At 29.3% G+C, this 22848-nt stretch overlaps 1 protein-coding gene across 1 annotated transcript in view; it reads right to left on the reverse strand.

Moving 5' to 3' along the window:
- The window catches only part of LOC145263032 (uncharacterized), a 376016-nt gene that overhangs the window by 329804 nt on the left and 23364 nt on the right, over positions 1–22848 (reverse strand). The window lies entirely within an intron of this gene.

Consider the following 22848-nt stretch of genomic DNA (forward strand, 5'->3'; position numbering starts at 1 on the left):
ATTTCATTCTATGTTTCCTCACTTACTGTTCAGTTATTTGGAGTAAAGATCCTGTTAAATAAATGCTGATTTAAGCTTTAATTGCAGGACAAAATTCTCTCAGTCTGGGAGGTTTATGTATTTATAGACAGTAAATGGGAATTTTTTTAAGCAGGTTAACTAACTATCCAATGATCCTTTCTAATGATATTTTAAAAATTGAATTGTGCTTATAAAATTTATCAGTATTTTGGTCTACTTTTATCTGGTTGATTTCTAATTCAGCATTCACATAAATAGCATCGTATCGAATACGATCATGCCGAATTTAGTCACAAAGTGCATACTCCAAGTATTTAAGAATAACAGGAAATGTGGAAAAACTAGAAAGGTTAGCAGAGGTCAACTTGCTGTACCTGATGTGAAAACTATATAGGCTGTGGAATGTACTAAAATTGTATAAGACATCACATCGCTCAAATAAAACCAGAGAGGGTAATAGCAAGCTGGAAGAGCGTAGATTATAATGAGATCGGTCGACAAGATACAACTAATTGGCGATTTCGATCTCTCTCTTCCTCTTTCTGCCTATCCACAGCTCAGTGGTTTTGAGCGAAGGTCCAGTTAAATAAATGGCTCGCTTTCCTTAGTTAGTTAGTTAGTTAGTAAGTTAGTTAGTTAGTTAGTTAGTTTAGTATTTTTAAGGGTAAAATAAATTTGAATTACAGGATAACCATGTTTTATGTGGGAGCAGGAAGAAAGACCAGCAAATAAGGTGTTATGACCTTTAAAGTGTGCATAATGATAACGATAATTTAGTTGCTGTATACATAACACACATATTATTAAAGAGGAATAAATTAATACAGATATTAAACCATCTATTATTTCATACAATGCTAAATAATTTTCATCGTCCAGCTTAGCCAAATTAGAACATTTCCACCTATTGTGAAACAATAACGTATTGTGGCTAAAATTTATGATAATAATTTCACGGTTTCTGCAAACTCCAAAACCGTGTTTTCTTTGTAGGTATGATATAATCTACGAATCTGCTTTGTTCCGTAGTTCCTAACTTTCGCTAAAGTAGTCAAACATTTTTCCGTCATACCAGTCTTTGAAATCGACGTTGAACAGGTCTTCATACCTTCTGAAAGTAGCGTCGAACGTTTTGTCTTCATCCGGGATGTAGATAAAGGTAGATAAAGGTCTTCATAGTGTTCCACATCAAACAATAATAGCAAAAAAGGATATGTCACAATGGTGAAATTTGACTAATTATTTGTTCTTGGGACAATATTAAAGATTTGATTTTTATGCAAGATTGAGCTTTTTCACACTTTGCTAATGTTGTTCGTGAATGGAAGAATGCCCGATTCCCTGGAAGATGAGTAGGCCGTCACGGTTCGCATGAATGGCCGGTCAGAAGTTCTGACTGAGTGCCCTGAGACTTTTTCTCTGGGGTTGGCTGAAAGAGGAAATCTACTCAACCAAACCAAGAAATTTAGAAGAATTTGAAAGGTGAAAATGTGAAGTTATGACTACCATTCCGCAAAAGTTTTTTTTTTGTGAAATTAGTTGATGAGATTCCTGATCGACTTGAAATTTGAACTTCCTCTAAAGTTGGACTTCCTCTCATTTGGACTTCCTCTCATTTAGACTTCTTCTAAACCTGGACTTTCTCTAAACTTGAACTTTCTCATCATTGAAATTGTATTAGCATATTTGATACAGAGATGCAGTAAAACTGTTTACATGGTTTAGTCAGATATTGCGCAGAAATGTTAATATTGGTACTATGTAATTAATGTAGATTAGCTATTGATAATTAATTTACACTAACTGTAGTTTTTCTTTCCAGATTGCTATATTTAAAATAGTGTAAAACAACTCATCACAATGGCTTGCAGCTCTAAAAGAAAACACGTGACTTTACTGGAAAAATGTCAAATTATAGAAAAATTAGATGCTGGAGTTGAAAATAGCGTTATATTGAGAGATTATAAGATTGGAAGAAGTACACTGTTTTACATCAAAAAGAAAAAGGAGGAAATATTGAAGGCTGCTCATTTCTCTTCAAATAAAAGAGATGCCAAAAGAAGGACTTTTTGCAGACCAAAGCAAGTTGAGTTCGATCGAATATTGCATGAGTGGTTTGTAGCAAAACGGAATGAGGGTGTAGCAATATCTGGGCTCATGTTAATTGCTAAAGCAAAATTTCTTAAGGAAGAGTTGAATATCGCAGAAGATATGAAATTCAGTGAAGGCTGGCTTAGGGGCTTTAAGAGTAGACATGGTATAAGACAATTAACAATGTCAGGCGAACAGCGGTCTGCTGATACACACGCAGCATCAAATTATTGTGACAAATTCAAGACGATAGTTGCCGATTATGGTTTAACACAAGAGGATGTTTACAACGCTGATGAAAGTGGCGTAAATTGGAAGTGCTTACCTACAAAAACATTAGCCGGATCCGAGGAGCAGAAAATAAAAGGATTCAAATTAAATAAAGAAAGACTAACAGTGATTGTATGCGCTAATGCTTCTGGAACTCATAAACTTAAGCTTCTTGTCATCAGCAAATCAAAGTGTCCCCGAGTATTGAAAGGAGTTTCGCCTTTGCCAGTATCCTATTATTCTTCACGAAATGGATGGATAAATCAACAGTTGTTTAAAAAATGTTTTTTGCAATTATTTGTGCCAGTTGTCCAGAGGCGTTTTCTTGAATTAGGTAAACCTGATTCAAAGTGCTTGCTTCTGTTAGATAATTGTAGAGCACATCCTCTTGAGTCAGAACTAGTGTCATTTTGCGGAATATTTTTGTGTGCTACTTACCACCTAATGTGACTTCTCTCATCCAACCTATGGATCAAGGGATTATTTGGAACTTAAAATGTTTCTACAAAAATGATTTCATAATGAATATGATAAATGGTACCGTGAGTATAAGCGATTTTCAGCGCCATGTTACTATCAAAGATGCCATATTTTCTCTCGCAAGTGCATGGAATCAAGTTCAAGCAAGCACATTAATAAAAGCATGGGGTAAATTATGCCCAGCGCCAAAGGCTTCTGAACTGAAAGATTCAGAGAATACATCTGGTCTAGAAAAAATTCTTGAAACCAAACGGTTACCGACCAACCACGCTGTTCTTAAATCAATTAATGCAAATGATGTTGAAATGTAGGTGCAACAAGATGAGGAAACTACTGATCAATATCCTGAAGGCAGTAATGGTGATGAAAATAGCGACAGCTCCCATTCTCTTGATCCTAATGCAAATAATCTAGAACACTCTTATGAAGCAATATCATGGGATGATGCAGAAAACTCTATGGTGACGGTTATAAAATTTCTAGAAAAAAATCATTATATATATATATATATATATATATATATATATATATATATATATATATATATATATATATATATATAATGAGTAAAAAATTAACAATTTTGAATCATCAATCAGTTTCAAAAGAAGAAAGAAACAAAATAAACGTGAGTGTATGATCGTTTCGGAAAACGATGTTCATTTTAATTAAAATTGACAATAATTATTGACAATAATTGACAAAGTTTTTATCTTGGAACATCATCTCCTCATCATCAAAAATGGGAGGGGGGGGGTTGAAGACACCAAAATAAAACTAGCACTTTTTCGTAAGTAAGGCGAATGTTAGGTATTAAGTTCCATAAGGAAATTTGTTTAAATTTGTTTTAAGTTCAGTCAGTGTATCTTTGGACATGCTGCTGTATCTTGTCTCTGAATGATTGAAAAACTTTTGCTGCTGATATATATATATATATATATATATATATATATATATATATATATATATATATATATATATATATATATATATACAAGGTGTCCACAAAGTCTGACTACATTATGTAGCATGACTTTGTGGGAACCCTATATATATATATATATATATATATATAGTAATTTATAAAATATATATGGCGATTAAGCTACACTGAATATTCTGTGTTTTATCCACTATAGGAGTCGTCAGGCTTATAATTTTATGTAAGTAAATGAAGAAGTTATATATATATATATATATATATATATATATATATATGTATATATATATATATAAATATATATATATATATATATATATAAAATTATTACTATGATAATTGTTTAATACCTATGAACATTAATGTTCAATCCTTTCAGGAATCTATCAATGCAGGGAGTTATGATTACAGCTGGTTGGGATATTCGATCCTGACCACAGAACCATCTGACTCTATTAGCAAGGAACAAGTCTGACTACATAATCTACACGGTGCCCACAAAGTCTGGCTACATAATGTAGTAAGACTTTGTGGACACTCTGTATATATACATATATATATATGTATATATATATATATATATATATAAGCATCCGAAAAATATGTAACCAAACAGATAAAACGGTAATAAAAAAATTAAAACACACACACACACACACACACACACACATATATATATATATATATATATATATATATATATATATATATATATATATATATATATATATATATATATACTAGCAAGGAGATCCAGCGTCGGCAGAGATTAAATTAGGATACTCAAATATTCCACACTTTCAACACTTATTGCTATCTGAATTGGTTAAATCACCTATTTTTTAATCAAATCACTTGACTGCCTACTCTAGTCAGAGACCCACTGCAGTGCAGCGAGAAGAAGCTACAAATACCTTCCAGTAGTCACCAATTCATTATAGTCTACATTTATCTGTAGAGATTCATTTAATTAAATAAAATTTTAGATACATTTCCATATTTTAAATCTAAATACTATTTCCTTTTTATTCAACATTAAAATGGTTCCAGATTGTTGTAAATTTTCGAAGGGCAAAAACAAATCTGTCTTCCTTACAATAATAAGATATTAAAATGGCAGATTTGCTTTCGAATGGAAAAAATGCATTGTTTTTTTTTTTGTAATTTGCACTACATCTTTTTTATTTTAAATAAGATTATTAATATTAAGATTATTATTAATAAGATTATTATTATTGAGATTATTAATAATAAGATTATTATTAATAAGATTATTATTATTATTAAGATAATTAATATTAAGATTATTATTAATGAGATTATTATTATTAAGATTATTAATAATAAGATTACTATTAATAAGATTATTATTATTAAGATAATTAATAATAAGATTATTATTAATAAGATTATTATTATTAAGATTATTAATAATAAGATTATTATTAATAAGATTATTATTATTAAGATTATTAATAATAAGATTATTATAAATAAGATTATTATTATTAAGATTATTAATAATAAGATTATTATTAATAAGATTATTATTATTAAGATTATTAACAATAAGATTATTATTAATAAGATAATTATTATTAAGAGTATTATTATTAAGATTATTATTATTAAGATTTATTTTAAAAACTAATTATCATTAATAAGATTATGAATAATAAGATTATTAATAATAAGATTATCTATAATAAGATTATTAATAAAAAGATTATTAATAACAGGATTATTAAAAATAAGACTATTATATATAAGATTATTAATAATAAGATTATTAATAATAACATTATTAATATTATTAAGAAGATTATTAATAATAAGATTATTATTAATAATCTTATTATTAATAATAAGATTATTAATAAAAAGATAATTATTAATAAGATTATTAATAATAAGATACGTAATAATAAGATTATTAATAATAAGATTATTTATTATAAGATTTATTTTAAAAACCAATTATTATTAAAAGCAGGATTACTAATAATAAGATTAGTAATAATAAGATTTGTTTTAAAAATTAATTATTATTAATTATAAGATTCTTATTAATAAGATTATTAATGATAAGATTATTAATATTACGATTATTAATAATGAGATTATTGTTAACAACATTGTTAATAATAAGATTATTAATAATAAGATTATTATTAATAAGATTATTATTATTATTAAGATTATTAATAATAAGATTTATTTTAAAAACTAATTATTATAAATTATAAGACTATTAATAATAAGATTATTAATAATAAGATTATTATTTATAAGATTACTAATAATAAGATTATAAATCATCAGATTATGAATAATAAGATTATTAATAATAAGTTTATCAATAATAAGATTATTAATAATAAGATTAAAAATAATATGATTATTAATGATAAGATAAGTAATAATCATATTATTAATAATAAGATTATTATAATAAGATTATTAATGAGAAGATTATATATAATAAGATTATTATTAATAAGATTATAAATTATAAGATTATTAATAAAAAGATTATTATTAATAAGATTATCAATAATAAGATAAGTAATAATAATATTAGTAATAATAAGATTAGTAATAATAAGATTAGTAATAATAAGATTATTAATAATAAGATTATTTATTATAAGATTTTTAAAAAACTTATTATTATTAAGAACAGGATTACTACTAATAAGATTATGAATAATAAGATTTGTTTTAAAAACTAATTATTATTAATTATAAGATTATTATTAATAAAATTATTAATAATAAGATTATTCATAATACGATTATAAATAATGAGATTATTATTTATAACATTATAAATAAAACCATAATTAATAATAAGATTATTTATAATGAGATTAATAATAATAAGATTATTACTAATAAGATTATTAATAATAAGATTATTTATAATGAGATTTTTTTAAAATCAAGTTATTATTAATAATAAGATTATTAATCATAAGATTGTTAATAATGAGATTTATTCTAAAAACTAATTATTATTAATAATAAGATTATTAATAATAACATTATTAATAATAAGATTATTAATAATAACATTATTAATAGTAGGATTATAAATAATAAGTTTATTAATAATAAGATTATTAATAATAAGATTATTATTAATAATATTATTAATAATAAGATAATAATAATAAGATTATTAATTATAAGATTATTAATAATAATATTATGTTGTGAAGGAACATAACTGGCTATACACCGGTTACAAACTGTATATATATATTGGACTGTTTGGCAGACAGCGGGAGACAGCGGCAGACAAGCAGTCGCAGTAAGACGGATAGTCTTACGTGTTGATTATCAGACTTTCTTCCCCATACTTGTTACTATGTACTTCTATTTACCTTAGGCGAGCAGCCTTACGTTTCTGTATTATAAATAAACCCCATTACACATACCACTCGGTGTAACTCACGTTTGTCTTTATTTCCTAAGTATTTAGGAATATAACAATGGCGACGAAAGGATGTTCTTTCTCTTAACAGAGATAAATTACCGTACCAAGGACTGTGTACAATGCAAGGATTTTTTGTTTTACGAAAAAAACAAACTACACAAGGATTTTTGACCACGTGCGTCAATGAATTTAAAAATTTTTCCTACCTAAAGTAGCGAAAAGTACGGATTTTTCTTCGTAAAGAACTCACAAGAAATTATAGAAACATGTTCAAGGTAAAGTGGAATTTATATTTATTTTGACAAGTAAAAAAAAAAAAAAAAAAAAAAAATGGTCGCAAGTTGAATTCGAAACTACACTAAAGGATTACGAGTTTCGAAAGAAAAAATATAAATACAACGACTATTGTACCATTTTATGCCACGTGGGAACGGCAGCCATATATTTTTTTTTTTTTTGGAAAATTAATTGTTTGTTATTGCCTTTATATAAATAATTGGAACTATTTGTCGTGGGAAGTAAGAAATATTTTGTGTATGAACTTACGTTGTTGAAAAAAAAAAAAAAAAAAAAAAAAAAGAATTATTTTACAAAGCCTGTTGAATTACTATGGATGAACTTTGTTGAAACGTGTTGTGTCTGCATATTGCTACTAATTTACGATATACGTAAATTTACGATTTTTCTTTGGAATTATTGTGTAGAATTCGAAAAGACATTTTTGTACTAGAAGCTAACATGGAACAATTAGCAGAGTTAACTAAGGCTCTAGCCCTTAGCATCCAGGAACAGACAAAAATGACTCAACAATTTTTAGCGCAACAACAACAACAACAACAAATTCAACAACAACAGCTACAGCAACAGCTGCAACAACAACAAGAAAGAACACAAAAAACTTTAGAGGCACAACAAGAACAAGCAAACATACTACAACGACAAATGTCGACACAGCAAAAGAATTTAGAAAAGCTAATTCTAACGTCGACCGGGAAGAAGACTAATTTTTCTGCCGAGGGTATTTCAAATTCACTAACGGAATTTCGTTACTCCCCGGATACTGGTGTTACTTTCCCTGCATACTACAGAAGATACGAAACAATTTTTACGAAAAGATGTTTAGACTGGACCGATGAGGAAAAGGTTACCCTGCTACTACAAAAACTGGGTACTGATGAAAACACCAAGTATGCAAATCTAATTCTACCAAAAAAACCGGAGGAGGTTTCGTTCGAGGAAACAATTAGTACCTTGTCGAAAATATTTGATAAAAGGGATAGCCTATTTCACTCTAGATACAAATGTTTGAACATTCAGAAGGCAGAAGCTGAAGACTATCTAGAATATGCTTGCACTGTGAACTGTTTATGCGAATCATTTAAATTGAATGAAATTTCCGCAGACCAATTTAAATGTTTAATCTTTGTACAAGGTCTCACAGCACCAAGGGACAAAGATATACGTTCACGGATCCTAACAATTATGGAGGCGGATCCTAACATAACATTGCAAAAAGTCACTGAAGAGTGTCAACGTCTGATTAACATAAAGAAAGACAACACTCGCATTGAAGAGAAAAATATTTTTAAGGTGCAGCAAGTAAAAAGGCAAGGGACCACAAGAAAGTCCAGGTTCCAAGAACACAGGATCCTTAAAGGATACAAAGACCCAAAGCTAAAGTGTAAATGTTGTGGTAGTTTAAGACACAACAATAAGACCTGCTGGTTTAGGAACAAAATATGTTATGAATGTGGTCTCAGAGGTCACAAGGGAACATACTGTGCCCAGAAGAAAAGACAAGGGACCGATAATGTAAATACGCTTCGCATGAATAAAGAAAAAAGCTGCGAAAGACGGAAATATGTTGATGTTCGGATAAATGGACATCTGGTTACATTGCTTCTGGATAGCGGTGCAGATATTAGTATTATAAATGAAGATATATGGAAAAGGATAGGTCGACCTGAATTAACGAAAACCAGAAAGACGGCGAGAAGTGTGTGCGGCAAAAGATTAGAGTTCAAGGGAGAATTAAAATGCAAAGTGACATTCGCTAACCAGACTCATAAATCCAAAGTGTACGTCGTACCAGGAAAGAATACATGCCTGTTTGGGGTAGATTGGATTGTCCTGTTTAATTTATGGGAGAAACCCATAAATTCGTTTTGTAACGTTTTAACTGCAGAAAAAGCAAACCAAAGGGAAGACTTCCTGAAGGATTTGAAAACTGAATTTCCCAATGTTTTTGCCGAAGGACTAGGACTCTGTATTAAGACAGAGGCAAAATTTGAATTAAAGAAAAATGCCACTCCAGTATTCAAACCTAAAAGGAATGTGCCTTTTTCAGCGATGGACGCAATCGAAAAAGAGTTGGATAGACTTCAACAACTGGAAGTCATTGAAAAAGTTAACCACACAGATTGGGCAAGTCCAACCGTGTATGTGAAGAAAAAAAATAACAGAATAAGGGTCTGTGGAGATTTTTCAACGGGTTTAAATGACTGTCTATTGGACCATAATTATCCCCTTCCGTCCGCAGAAGATCTGTTCTCTAAGCTTAACGGAGGAAAAATTTTTTCTAAGATAGACCTCTCAGATGCTTACTTGCAAATTAAGATCAGCGATGAATGCTCCAAATACTTAGGCATAAATACTCATAAGGGCATTTTTAAGCTAAAGAGGCTTCCTTTTGGATTAAAGGTTGCTCCTGCTATTTTCCAGCAAATTATGGACACGATGCTGGCAGGGTTGGAATTTTCAATGGCCTACCTTGACGATATCCTAATTAAAAGTGAAAATTTGCAAGATCATAAGAAGCATGTAAAAGAAGTATTCAAAAGAATACAGGAATTTGGTTTTAAATTGAGCCCAGAAAAATGCGATTTTTTTATGAAAAAAATTAAATATCTAGGTCAAATAATCGACAAAGAGGGTCGTAGACCGGATCCACAAAGGACTGAAGCAATTGAAAAGATGCCTGCTCCAGATTCAGTGACAAAATTAAAATCGTTTTTGGGATTAGTTCAATACTATGCAATTTACATCCCTAACATACATAATTTAAGAGCTCCTCTTAACGAGTTACTGAAAAAGGGTGTTAAATGGAACTGGAATAAGGAATGTGAATCTGCTTTCCAAAATATCAAAAGATGTCTACTGTCAGACTTAGCATTGGCACATTTCAATCCAGAAAAGGAACTAATACTAGCAACGGACGCCAGTGATTACGGTGTTGGCGCTGTATTACTTCACAAGTATGAGGATGGTAGGACAAAAGCTATCGCCCATGCTTCAAGAACGTTGGTTGCAGCGGAGAAAAATTACAGCCAAATTGAAAAAGAGGCGCTGTCGATAATATTTGGAATTACAAAGTACAATCGATTTCTCCATGGACGATCTTTTATTTTGCAAACCGACCATAAACCCCTACTTACCATATTTGGATCAAAGAAAGGCATTCCCACACATACTGCGAATCGATTACAGCGATGGTCTGTAACCCTCTTAAACTATCAGTTTAAAATGGAACATGTATCCTCAAAAAAGTTAGGACACGCAGATGCATTATCACGGTTGATCCCTAAAAGAAGCGAAAGTTTCGAAGAAACGGTAATTGCTGCGCTTAAAGACGAAAGTGAATGTACAAGTTCAATGTGTAATATGATACGTGAACTTCCGGTAACTTTCGAAAAAATAAAAAAAGAGGCAGTAAATGACATTTTCATTAAGAAAATGAAAAATCAATTGGGATGGATAAAAAAAAAATAAAAAGGTAGATCAAACAACGCCTTTTTCCATCTGTGAAGATGTGCTCATGTATGGTGAGAGGATCGTAATTCCACTAACGTTACAGAGGAAAATTCTGAAGGAATTTCATACAGGTCATCCGGGCATTTCGAGAATGAAATCCCTTATGAGAGGATATGTGTACTGGCCTGGTATGGACAAGGAAGTTGAAAAATGTGTTAAGACATGCAGAGGATGTCAATTAGCAGCTCGAGATCCTCCAGTAAAAACGACGCCATGGCCAAAGACGGACCTACCCTGGTCACGTCTGCATATTGATTATGCGGGACCTATAAATGGTTATTTTTACTTGATTATTGTAGATTCTTTTTCAAAATGGCCAGAAATATTTAAGTTTAGACATCCAACAGCAAAAAACACTGTGAGTGCGCTTAATGAAATTTTTAGCCGTTTTGGAGTGCCAAAAACCTTAGTGAGCGATAATGGAACAGCATTTACTGCTCATGAATTCAAAGAATTCTGTGACTCACTAAATATTCTACATATGACAACACCTGTGTACCATCCACGATCGAATGGGTTGGCCGAAAAATTTGTAGATACGTTTAAAAGGGCACTTAAGAAAAATCTTACTACGGACACAGACGAACAATGTATTCAAACATTTTTAGCAATTTACAGGGTGACACCAAATCCTAATAATAATGTCAATTCTTCCCCGGCTGAGCTAATGTTTGCAAGAAAGATAAGATCTGTCTTCGATAGGCTGCTACCAGAGAAAAAGAAAGTTTTCAAAAAAGAAAACCTTAATACCAAGTGCTTCTCCCCAGGTGAAAATGTATATTTCAAAAATTTTCAAAATGGACGAAATCAGTGGGTTGAAGGTATTATCAAAAAAAGGATTGGGAGCATGGTCTATACCATCCAAGGATTAAGTTTTGTCTGCAAAAGACACAGAAATCAAATACGTCCCAGACTGTCTCCAAATCTGGAAGAGACACCAATGGAAACATTGTGCGATATTTTTGATATACCAAAACCAGCGTGTGTACCGCAAACAATGAATATTTCGCCTGAACCGACCATACGGGCTGGACAGAAACCTTTACCCCGGGTAACGCTGACCAGAAGGAAAAGCGCAAGAAAGAGAAAAGTTACCAGGAGATTAAGCCCTGACCCTAAAAGGAAGAGGTATTTAAGCTAAAATCAGGAAGATTTCAGCTTCAGGGGGAGGTGTTGTGAAGGAACATAACTGGCTATACACCGGTTACAAACTGTACATATATATTGGACTGTTTGGCAGACAGCGGGAGACAGCGGCAGACAAGCAGTCGCAGTAAGACGGATAGTCTTACGTGTTGATTATCAGACTTTCTTCCCCATACTTGTTACTATGTACTTCTATTTACCTTAGGCGAGCAGCCTTACGTTTCTGTATTATAAATAAACCCCATTACACATACCACTCGGTGTAACTCACGTTTGTCTTTATTTCCTAAGTATTTAGGAATATAACATATTATTAATAATAAGATTTATTTTTAAGAGTAATTATTATTAATAATATGATTATTAATAATAAGATTATTAATAATAAGATTTATTTTAAAACCTAATTTTTATTAATAATAAGATTATTAATAATAAGATTATTAATAATAAGATTATTATTAATAAGATTTATTTTAAAAACTTATTATTATTAATAATAAGATAATTAAAAATAATATTATTAATAATAAGATAATTAATAATAATATTATTAATAATAAGATTATTATTAATACGATCATTAATAATGTGATTATTAATAATAAGATTATTATTATTAAGATTTATTTTAAAAACAAATTATTATTAATAATAAGATTATTAATTATAAAATTATTCATAATACGATTATTAATAATATGAGTAATAATAAGATTATTAATAATAAGGTTTTTTATAATAAGTCTATTATAAATAAGATTATTAATAATAAGATTATTAATAAGAGGATTCTTAATAATAATATTATTCATAATAAGATTTTTATTAATAAGAATGTTAATAATAAGATTATAAAACATAAGATTATTAATAATAAGATTTATTTTAAAAACCAATTATTATTAATAATGAGATTATTAATAATAAGATTATTAATAATTAGATTATTATTAATATTTTATTAATAAGATTATTAATAATAAGAGTATTTATAATAAGATTTTTAATAATAAAATCATTAATAATAAGATTATTAATGATAATATTATTACTAATAAGATTATTATTAATAAGATTATTAATAATAAGATTATTTATAATAAGATTATAAATAAGACGATTTATTTTTAAAACTAATTATTATTAATAAAAAGATTATTAATAATAAGATTACTAATAACAAGATTTAAAAAAAAATTAATAATAAGATTATTTATAATAAGATTATTAATAACAAGATTATTAATAACAAGATCATTAATAATAAGGTTATTTTTAATAAGATTATTAAAAATAAGATTATTAATAATAAGATTATTAATAATAAGATTCATTTCTAAAACGAACTATTATTAATAATAAGATTATTAATAATAAGATTATTAATTATAAGATTATTAATAAAATATTATTTATAATAAGATTACTATAAATAGTATTATTAACAATAAGATGATTATTAATGAGATTATTAATAATAATATTATTAGTAACAAGATTATTAATAATTAGATTATTAATAATAAGATTACTATAATAAGATCATTTTTAATAAGATTATTAATAATAAGATAATCATAATTAAGATTATTAATAATAAGATTATTAATAATAAGATTATAAATAATAAGATTATTAAAAATTAGATTATTATTCATAAGATTATTAATAATAAGATTGTTAATAATAAGATTAATATTAATAAGGCTATTATAAATAAGAATATTAATAATAAGATTATAAATAATAAAATTATTATTAATAAGATAATTAATACTAAGATTATTAATAATGAGATTATTAATAATAAGATTATTAATAATAAGATTATTATTAATAAAATTATTAATAATATGATTATTAATAATGAGATTATAGATAATAAGATTATTAATAATAAAATTATTTATAATAAGATTATTTATAATAAGATTTAGTTTAAAAACTAATTATTATTAAGAATAAGGTTGTTAATAATACGATTATTAATAATATGATTAATAATATGATTATAAATAATAAGGTTATTAATAATAAGGTTATTAATAATAAGATTATTAATAATAAGATTATTAATAAGAGGATTCTTAATAATAATATTATTAATAATCAGATTTTTATTAATAAGAATGTTAATAATAAGATTATTATTAATAAGGTTATTAATAATAAGATTATTAATAATGAGATTTTTATTAATAGGATTATTTATAATAGGATTATTAATAATAAGATTATTAATAATAAGATTATAATTAATAAGGTTATTAATAATAAGATTATTAATAATAAGATTATTAATAAGAAGATTTATTTTAAAAATTATTTATTTGTAATAATAAGATTATTAATGATCAGATTATTTATTATAAGATTTATTTTTAAAACAAATTATTATTAATAATAATATTATTAATAATCTTATTATTAATAATAAGATTATTAATAATCTTATAATTATAACAAGATTATGAACAATAAGATTTATTTTAAAAGTAATTATTATGAATTATGAGATTATTATTGATAAGATTATTAATAATAAGATTATTAATAATAACATTATTAGTAATAAGATTATTATTAATAAGATTATTAATAATAAGATTATTAATAATAAGATTATTTAATTTAAGATTTATTTTAAAACTAATTATTATTAATAATAAGATTATTAATTATAAGATTATTAATAATAAGATTTATTTTTAAAACTAATTATTATTTATAATAATATTATTAATAATAAGATTATTAATAATAAGTCTATTAATAATAAGATTATTAATAATAAGTGTATTAATAAAAAGATTAGTAATAATAAGGTTATTAATTGTAAGATTATTAATAATAAGATTATTAATAATAAGATTTTTATTTATAAGATTATTATTAATAAGATTATTAATAAAAAGATTATTAATAATAAGATTATTTATAATAAGATTTAGTTAAAAAACTAATTATTATTAATAACAAGATTATTAATAATAAGAGTATTTATAATAAGATTATTAATAATAAAATTTATTTTAAAAACTTATTATTATTAATAATAAGATTATGTATAATAAGATTATTAATAATACGAATATTCATAATAATATTAATTATAATAAGATTATTAATAATAAGAGTATTAATAATAAGATTATTATTAATAAGATTATTAATAATAAGATTATTTATAATAAGATTATTAATAATAAGATTTATTTTAAAAACTAATTATTATTAATAATAAGATTATTAAGAAGATTATTAATAATAAGATTAATAATAATAAGATTTATTTTAAAAACTAATTATTATTATTAATAAGATTATTAATAATATGATTATTAATAATAAGATTTTTTTAAAAACCAATTATTATTAATAATAAGATTATTAATAATAAGATTATTAATGATAAGATTATTAATAATAAGATTATTAATAATAAGATTATTAATAATAAGATTTTTATTAATAAGATTATTTATAATAAGATTATTAATAATAAGATTATTAATAATAAGATTTATTTTAAAAACTAATTATTATTAATAATAAGATTATTAATAATAAGATTATGAATAATAAGATTACTAATAATAAGATTATTCATAATAAGTTTATTAATAATAAGATTGCCAACAAAAAAAAAGCAAAACCTGAGTTCTGTGATTTAAACAGATATTTAAATTTTCAGTCTGCTACTTTCCCAACTTAGCTGATAGAATTGACTTGTAATGCTAAGTAGTATTGGCTTAAGGACAGAAAAATGTTTCTACTACTTGATAGTTGAGATGGTGTCAATTTGAACAATTTTCTGATGCAAATAATTTTTTTTTTATATTGAATCGAAATAATTTTGTTGGTCAGTGTTCAAAAGAGAGTCGCCAACCTGATACGTCCTGAACTGTCATCTAGGCTTCAGCCTCTGTCCCATCGACGAATTCTTGCATCCCTCTGCCTGTTCTACAAATACTTTAATGATGAATGCTCTGACAAACTGCAAGCACTTGTACCTCCCCGACGTGACTACCCCCGTCAAACCCGACAAGCAACTAAGTCCCACCCCTTTACAGTAGAGATCCCTGGGTGTAAGAAAGCCTTTTACTCCAATAGTTTCTTCCCCAGATCTGCAAGTCTTTGGAACTCCCTTCCGGGATTCTGCTTTCCCAACTGTACTGATATGCAGAAGTTCAAGTGTAATGTGAACAAACATCTTTCTACTCATCTCCCCTCATAATACCCCCGCAAAATATGTCCTCGATAGTAGCCCCCTGCTTCAAAGTGGCACTGTGCCGGGTTTGGGGTGAAAATTGAATTAAAAAAAAAAAAAAAAAAAAAAAAACATGCACCAACGTTTACAAGAAGAGCTAATGAGACAGATTCAAAGATTGATTTTCTAGGAAGAATATTATTAATCACATTAATTAATCACATTAATTAATAAGATATAGACACGCTCTATGTTGTTTATTAGTTTTTAGCATATCTTGCGGGGAAATTTTCATTGCAATCAATAATAGCATTTCCACTTGAAATAACAAACAAAATAAATTAAATCTTCTAATGAGAGAACTTTTGCTGAATATTTTTGGATGAGAAGTTATTATTTTCATTTTTTTTTTCTTTCGGTCTATTATCTTGTGATGTTATCGATGCCCCCTTCCCACAACATGTTAGGAAGTAAAACACGTTGACACACTGGTTCCCGTTAAAGCACCGAAGTTTAACAATGTCTAGCATGGCCAGTACTAATAAAATTTTTGATTATTTGGCAATTCCATGTTCTGTATGCCCTCTCTGCTTATCTCTGCATTGTTTACAGTCGTTCTAGATTTCTCCTTGCCACTGGACTAAAGCAGTGCCGATTCAGGAGAAGTGTGGTTGAAGATTGTGCAACCCTTGCCTCACAATTACACGAGCACCTACCCTAACAGGCGGTGTCCATTATCTTTCAAGACTGAACGGAGGTATTGTTTTTATTTTTTAAACAAAGACGAAAAATACGAGGGTCGTTATAAAAGTAACGAATCCTATTTTTTTAGTCAAAAAACGGTTGGTATAAAACAAACAACCAAACTGTTTTGTCATGAGAAAAGAAAACTCAATCATGTTCTGCAGTCGAAAACAAAAAAGAACATAGATTTCCTGCACAAAACAATGAAATCAGACCAAACAAAATGAATAAATATTTGAAGATATCAACTGCTTGAAGCGTCAAATCTTCTCTACAAAATTACTGAATTTGGCATTAAATAATCTAAAAAGGGTTGATATGCCATAAAACAAAACAATTCAACCGTTTTTGTCGCGAGAAAGAGAAAAAAACAAATGTATAACAAGAAATTTTCCAAGAGCAAACTGATGATCAGAGTTTGTCTGAAAGTCTGTATGCTCAGTTTGTGAAAAAGAAGTCAGAGTGCAACTCAATATCTTATAATCAAGAATGAGATATAATAATGAATTTCTGTGCAAGAAACACAAGACAATAGAAACGGATGAAAAAACAGAGGTGGGGAAAGTACGAGGGTATTTCCAAAAGTAATACATCCTAATATTTAATCAAAATAGTTGAAGAGCAACGAAGACGAGAGTGGTACCATGAAAACGAGTTTATTTTTGTGCCCCAGAATTTATTTTTTTTTACATAGTCATTACCATTCTCAATGCACTTTTGCTAACAATGAGCTATTGGTATGCAATGTGCATGGGCGCCCGGAGCGCGCTTTTCCATGCGAGGATCGTTCCTAAATTAAAGCCTCCTATTCAATGACACACGTCGATGACAGAGGTTGTTTTTTTAAGGGTCTCACACCGTCAATATCTGCAAAAGAGAGATAAAACTTTCTGTAAAATGTTTTTGACTTGTGATGGGGGTATGAGACGAATGGATTCGCCAATCATTTTTATAACCAACGGCTGTGTTAAACAACCAATGAAAACGTCGCAAAATTATTATAAAAATCGTCGAATTTTGGATTCAATCAGTTCGCCGTTTGCTGCATCACGGACCGCATTTAATTCTTCGCCGCCATCTTGGTTACTGATCTGAACTACACCGCAATCTTGGTTACTGATCTGAACTACGCCGCCATCTTTGTTCAACATAATATCTCAGAACTTAAGAGGTTAACTACGCGACGGACCATATTTGATTCTTGGTCGCCATCTTGGTTACTGATCTGAACTGCGCTGCCATCTTTGTTCAACACAATGTCTCAAAACTTAACACCATGAATGCATAAGTTCGTTCATTATAACAATGCAATTTACAATCCCCTTTTGATCCATTTGGGCGGAATTATAATAGAAGCCACTGCTTTTGGAACGCCTCTCGTATGACAAAAAAGAGGAAACAAGTCTATCAACAGGACAATGGAAAAGAAGTTATTCACAAATGTGTGGCAAATAAAAGACCGGGTAGATTTAGAGTCGATTTACGAGTAGTTTTAAGTGTGGCGGTGAGTTTTTGCGACAGTTTGTGGCAGTTGGGGACGGTCTTGGGTTTGCGACGATTGAGAATAGTTTTGAGGACAGTGTTCAGTCGGGGATTTGCGAGTTTGCCACAGTGTAAAACAGATCGTGGCTTGGACCAGATTGAGAGAGCTTTTGTAGATTGAGAGGTACTGACATCAATTGACGAACACGACCTCAACAAAACGCAGATGTGGATCTTAATGTGTAGAGAGTCGATAGTGTCACACACAGAGTGCAATTGATATTTACAGAAAGTATCATCGTTTTTTGTTTTTTTTATAATTGTTAGCCACTGCACACCCCTCGACACTTGCCAACGTGAGAGACGACGACAGAACCAGAAGACAAGATGAAGGAGAAGAATATCACAGAAAAAGCTTTGAGGATGGTTGTAGTCCAACGAGGGTTCAATATAGTGATATCATAATCCCCGCAGTCGCTATTTCATTTCCAACTGAGTATTGGCCAATATAACCGCAGGGCTTCATCAATATATCTGAAAAAAAAAGCATTGCCTACCCTTCACTACACACGTCAGGAAGCGTTTTAGACTCAATTATCTCCCTTTTGCGGTGGTAGGCGGCGCTGTAACGTTGTGAAAATTACACTCAAGATGATAACTGTAGTTTGAAGAATCATATTAATACGAATAATGGTTTTATGCAATAAGTTATTTTGAAATAGTGTCGAGTTGATTTTTAAATTTATCCTGAAGTTAATGTTAACTTTGTACCGGTACTCATGGAGAAAAGTGCTTTTTCTTTTTTCCAGGAGTATCATTATTTCATACACAAAAACAAACGTTTAAGTTACCTTTTTACATTAAAAAAAAACTCCAAGCTATAGGTCTTTTATCATTTCTGTACCACAAAATAAAATTAAAAATTTTAGGTGGAAATCGTTTTTTTTTTTTTTCATTTATCCGAATTTCACGCAAGAAAAACAAAACAAAAAAAAATCAAAAACAAAAAACATTTAAGTTTTTTTTTTTTTACACAAAAGAACTCCGGACTATAGGCGCCTTATATTTTTTATACCACAAAATAAAATGAACACTTGATGTGATAAAACATTTAGGCGAAGGTTTGTTTTCAAGCGTTATCATTATTTCACTCAGAAATAAACGTTTTAAGATTCTTTTTATATAAAAACTCCGGGCTATAAATGTTTTATATTTTCTATTTCACAAAATAAAGTACAAACTTTATGCGATCAAGCTTTTACGTTAATTTTATATAACAAAACTTGTCATAGCACTATTTCTTACGACAATGATAATACGCCTACAGTTATGATATTACACTTTTGAATCTGCAAAATCGGCACTGATTGGTGTAAGCATTTCACTTAGTTTCTGACCTTCTACCCAATCAGGGACCACTTCTCATACTGAAAATGTGAGTGATAATAACATTCACGTGGCTCGGACCAATCCAAAACTTCTCTCTGGAAGTTCAATAAAATCCCTCCAGCCCCTCCGGCCCTGGGGTTCAATATGGCAACCGACGACATACGTGGAGTTAACATAACACATAAACATACCTGCATGCGCACATACCTACATACGACACAACTTGATTTTCATACATGAATACATGTGATGTTACACACGTTTACACACGTACAGCCAGCAAACAGTTAACTCAATCGCTAAGGAAGATAAAACAAGTAATAACTCGACTCCTTTTTTTTTTGTAACAACAGCATTTATTTCCTCATTCTCCCGCCACGCGTGACTTCTCGTTACGGCTGTGATATCACTAACGCGATTCTCTTCACTAACGTGCGCTCTCTCCTTTTTATAGTTTTTTCTTTTTTTTTTTTTACACACGAGCTTGGTCAGTACCAGACAGGTGACCATTTGTGAAAAAACAAGCTCTTTATGTACTATGACATCGACACCTTCCTGCAGAAGGAATAATAACCTAACGTCGCATGCATCTACCCTTGATGGAGATATGTATGCGACTGGGAATAGTTTCTGAATTTGATATTCGTATGAATAGCAAAATCAACCCCTCTACAGTGAGTGTCACTTTGGTTCGGTTTCGGTGCGTAAAACTATTCTTCTGTCACGTATGAACTCTTTTTCCTTCTTTACAAAGAAGACTTCATTTGGTCGTACTCATGTATATCTTTCTTTATTGCACCCTTCTCTGTGGCTAGATATTCATTAATTTGCATATCAACGAATTAACATTCCGAAAAAGACATTATAAAAAGATCAAAGGACAGAAAAGTGGTTAGCACGAAAGAAACGTTAAAAAAAATCGTGCACGTGATGGCAATATATATATATGTATATATATATATATATATATATATATATATATATATATATATATATATATATATATATATATATATATATACTAGCAAAAGTGCCCATCGTTGACTGGGCTCAAAAACAGCCTACAGAAAATGGACTCTGATTTATGAAAGTATGATAGGTTATGAAAAGGAAAGGTTGTAAAGAGATAGCTTCGAATTTGGAGGTATCAAAACCAAAGCAAAATATGATGAAAGTAAAAATAAAATAGATAACCCCCATAATTTATTATACCATATCTGTTCACACTGAAACATTTAGCATAATATTCTGTGGATCTATATTAAAAAAACCTTGTTAAACTTTGTGACATATTTCCATTCTATGGAGGTCAGGCGCGAACGAACACCCCATAATTTTATTATACCATATTACTTCAAACTGAAACATAATTATCAAAGTACAGTAGCGTCTAAAAGTTAAGGGCTAGTAGTTTCAAGACAAGTTTAAGTACTTTTTAAGAAAAACCGTTCATTTAAAATACTTAATATGCATATATACTTATAGATATACTCATCACTCATGTCTCGCCTAAATTTCATAAGCATACGTTGGATATTTTTGAAGTTATGACCAATAACACAAAAGTTTGTCCAAATTCTCGTGGTCCAAAAGTTAGGGGCTAGGCGGTATAATCTTTAATTATTATAACAGTAAGGTACTGTATAGGTGGACAGGAGTTATCGCCCCTGAACATACTTTACATAAGTGGAGTTTCCAACGGGTAAGAGTTATGGCCCCTGGCTCATAACTTTACATTTGTAGACTTCGCTCTCCTATAAAAAGAGAGAGAAACGTCCATCTTCATTCTGAAGTCGACACACGTCGTTTCGCTGTCAGACAGGTACTATGAATAATCCTACTTCAAATTTTTACTAAAGAACATTAAAATTATTGTAATTGGGTAAAAGAAATAAGTGTTTGTATCGCACTAGTACAACATGGCAGAAAAACAACGTCGTCCCGTTTCTGTCGAAGAAAAACAGCTCATTATTCATCTTCATAGTAATGGCAAGAAAACTTCTGAGAGTGTTGACACCGTAGGAAGGTCTCCTCGTGTAGTAAAGCGTATTGTGGTACATTTCAAGCAGTCAGGATCAGTGGCAGCTGCCCCAAAATCTGGTTAACCTCGAATCACAACTGCTCGACAGGATCGTCTTATTGTCAAAATGTCACTTAAAGACAGATTTAACACTGCTGCTAAAATATATCGAGAACTAAAGAAAAGGTCTATTGTTCAAGCGTCTCGGCAAACTGTTACACGCCGGTTGCACGCTTCTGGATTGCAATCTCGAGTGCCAGCAAGGAAGTCTCTTATCTCCAAAAAGAATCAGAAACTCCGCCTCGCTTTTGCCCAAGAACACGTTGTGTGGACAACCGAAAACTGGTCCGGTGTGCACTTTAATGATGAATCGAAGTTTAACGTTATCGGATCTGATGGCAACACGTATGTTCGGCGAAGAACTGGTGAGAGATTGGAGGTTAAGTGCGTGAAAAAAACTGTGAAATTTGGAGGAGAAAGTGTAATGGTTTGGGGCGTTATGTCAGCTGCAGGCTGTGGACCACTGATTCGTCTGCAAGGTGGAATAAATGCAGAAGTTTATAAGCAGATTCTACGGCAGCATGCAGTTCCTAGTCTTCGGTCGTCGCTCTATCAACCTGCAATTTTCATGCAGGATAACGCTCCTTGTCACACTGCTAAGAAAGTAAAAACATTTTTAGACGAGGAAGAAGTTGAAACGATGCGTTGGCCCCCTCAGAGTCCAGATCTTAATCCTATTGAGAATATTTGGAAAATAGTTGGTGAACGTGCTCAACTTCAGTGCCCAAAAAATCAAGAAGAAC

This window comes from Euprymna scolopes, chromosome 38 (genome assembly GCF_053919585.1).
Source record: "Euprymna scolopes isolate OS-2025 chromosome 38, ASM5391958v1, whole genome shotgun sequence".
NCBI lineage: Eukaryota > Metazoa > Mollusca > Cephalopoda > Sepiida > Sepiolidae > Euprymna > Euprymna scolopes.